This window comes from Opisthorchis viverrini, assembly GCF_000715545.1.
Source record: "Opisthorchis viverrini unplaced genomic scaffold opera_v5_135, whole genome shotgun sequence".
NCBI classification, from domain to species: domain Eukaryota; kingdom Metazoa; phylum Platyhelminthes; class Trematoda; order Opisthorchiida; family Opisthorchiidae; genus Opisthorchis; species Opisthorchis viverrini.
The window spans coordinates 401,408-404,840 of record NW_008751792.1 but is presented as its reverse complement, the minus strand read 5'-3'; positions in this window follow the sequence as shown (position 1 = coordinate 404,840).

Sequence of the window (3,433 nt, the reverse complement as noted above, 5' to 3'; positions counted from 1 at the left end):
CTGCATGATAAGAAAGTTCATTGACAGAAAACACGATGCATACAGGTTTTACCATTTTCGAGTACCTCGATACTAATTGTTTTAAGACACTCGGACGGAGATGTCTTGCGCTCCGAAGACCACGTAAAACAGCAAAGCATTGCGCCTTCTCCATCACCCGATAATTCGCAGATTGCACCCGCCCTAATAACACTAACGAAAAGCCAGACCGCTCATTGGTCTACACGAATTCCAGCAATCGCGGGCTGGAGCTTCTGGCCAAGTTTCCCGGGCCGAGCTTGTTCTGGTCCGCCAGTGCCTTCTGTTCATTTGACAGGTATGAAACTTGAAGTGAGCAACTGTTTGATTCATTACTTTCATTATTCGAGCGTTTTCCCCTTTCACGGTCAACGCTGAAGTGTGAGAGTAATGTGGTGTTTTGTGCCTTTACTCTGCTTCCAGTACAACACTAACTATTTTGCCAATTGCATAACCGTTTTTCGATTGAGTACGAAAAACTACAAAAACGCGCACTTGTACAATCACACGCAGTACAAACGTGGTCACGTGCTTCGACCCCATTTTCTGATTTCGGTTGCGCTTGCAGCAGTCATTCGCGAGTCTCATGTGCTAACTCTAGTATCGAAACATTTCAGACTATCTTCGAAATCTATTATATGCGGGAAGTCTTCAGAAGACCTCCGGACAACCATGAGTGGATTATTGTTTATTCGCTGACCTGGGCCAACGACGAACTTTTTTTAAAGAGAACAATTACTGATGAGACTGTTCCATTTGATCTCTTTATTTTATATCCAGTCTAGCGTAGTTAGTTTTTATTCCTTTGTCACGCATTCCTGGTAAAGTAACTTACTGGGTAGCCAAACCACTACAAATTTGGTGGACCCGACGTGGCCACCTTTGTATTGCGTGAAATTGTATAAGTGCGTGTTTTCGTAGTTTTTCACATTCGAACAAAAAACGATTGTGCAACTGACAAAATACGTACTGTTATAATGGAATCAGAATAAAGCTACGAACAGATACTAGGATCAGATATTGTTGACCTTTGATTGGTACCGCAAAATCAACATGAGGCCGTGACCACGGGCCATAAAAGGGCCATAAACATAATTCGGTTTTCCGAGGGGACGCTTCGAGCACTTGCGTACAAGTTCTAACTGCTTATCCATACTCGGTCTGTAAACATTTCTATGTCTTGGTGCCTTCATGCGGTAATACCAGATGTCCACAATGAAATTGTTTAGAGACATCACTCTGTAACCATCGACCTCGGAAAGTGGGGACTGACGTTGGCAGAACGGTTGAAGTTGTTCACCGGAACATACCGCAGACCAGTGTGTCTGGTGAAAATGGAGTGTATTTTGAAGTAACGAATCACGCACAGTGGCGTCGCGAACTACGGCAGAAGTAACTGGAAGCGCACGGATTGTAGTAGCAAGCGTTACTTTGGCTTCTAGTTCCATCGTTGTCACGCCAACAACAGCACCCTCGGGTTGTTGAGGGTGAGAATCCATGAATCTTGATGATGCATCAGGTTTGCCAATAGGATCATTACACTGATACTCTCTAGAGAAGTCGTAGCCCGGAAGCCTCGTATCCCGACGACGCAAATGGTTGGCTCTATAAACAGAAATACCTTTCTTCGATCAAAAAACGCCGAGAAGCGGCTTTGGATCAATGATGAAACGAAGTCAATATTCATTGAGCATTTTTGGAACTTTTTGATGGTGAGGACCATCGCTAAAGGTTCTCTTGCGATCTAGAGCACAATTTCGCTCTGTATTTGCGTGGGAACTAGCTGTGTGAGCAACTGATTTTTCATTCCTGTCAGGGGAAACCCTACAGGTAACAGCTTTCATACCATGGTTGGTTGCATCTGGAGCAGCAGTGAAATCCAGGGTTGCATTGTAATCTGTGAGTAAATCAAAGCTGAGAAGTGATTCTACTTTGTTGAAAGCGGACTGGCGCCCATGTGACCAGTTCCAAGGCACATCGTTCCTTAAAATATTATTAAGTGTTTCAAGGACACAATATATGTCAAGCAAAGCTGAACCCTAATAGGTTACTAATAAGAGGATGAGTGCAAAATCGTCGGTGCTGACATTCCTCGTACGGGAAGAATATTTTTGGGTTTGGATGACGACGATTTTCGTTAGTTGTGGAATATTATAACCTAGAGATTTAGTTGAGTCTGTCGTGTAAGCCGTATCGATTTGCAAATGAGTGTACAGGCTGTCTCATAATAGAGGAAAAAATGATACCCATGTTAGAACATTAATACCAATTTAAACATTTATCATTTCTATGTGGACGTACATGTATTAGAGAGGTTTACTGTAAACAAATTGACATTTAAAAATATTGATTAAACCACCCCTTTCTTCTAAAACAAGTTGGAGGCTGTGTGAGATGTAAGAAACAGCATGTTCAACTTCTTCAAGCGTCACTCGTGCACACTCTTTAATTCTTGCCTTTAACTCCACCGAATTCTTCGGTTAATTTTCACGATATACGCGAGCCTTGATCATTCCCCAATACCAATAATCCAGAGGTGTGAGATCGGGTGACGTCGTGGGCCAAACGTTTGGAAATTCACGAGCAGTTCCTCTAATCAAAAATTGCTCTCGCAGGAAATTTCTCATTGTTCAACTTTTTCAAGCGTCACTCGTGCACACTCTTCAATTCTTGCCCTTAACTCCACCGAATTCTTCGGTTAATTTTCACGATATACGCGAGCCTTGATCATTCCCCAATACCAATAATCCAGAGGTGTGAGATTGGGTGACGTCGTGGGCCAAACGTTTGGAAATTCACGAGCAGTTCCTCTAATCAAAAATTGCTCTCGCAGGAAATTTCTCATTGGGTATGAGTAGTGGGATGGAGCGCCATCTTGTTGAAAGGCGGTCGATGACTTCTTGTGCTGCTTGAGGTGCTATATAACATGCGTCTGCGGCATATATAGGTGACTGTCGCCAGAAACCGTAGCATCCAAGAAAAAGGGACCAAGGAAACACTTCGAGGAAAGTTCTATCCACACACAGACATGAGGGAAGTGGAGATTGTGGGTGATGCACTCATAAGGAGCTTCACGGGACCATATCACGCAATTGTGCTTGTTGAGTAGCCATCCGCAGAAAAATTTGCTTCATCGCTCCTTAAAATGTTGGGGACGATTTTTTCGCTGTCCAGCGGCCATTTAGTGAACGTGGCACGTTGCTCCTTGTCTTCTCCCGTGACGTTTTGTAATAAAGTGAAATGATACAGGTAGAGATGAAGGTGGCGTCTTATAATACAATACACGCTGGAGCGCGGAATGCCGGTCAACTGAGACACCTGAGTTCTTAATGAAGATGCCATGGTGCTCGAAGGCACTCTGCACAGTGAGCGCACTGTCATCACTCAGAGACTTACTCTTTTGGCAGGAAAATCC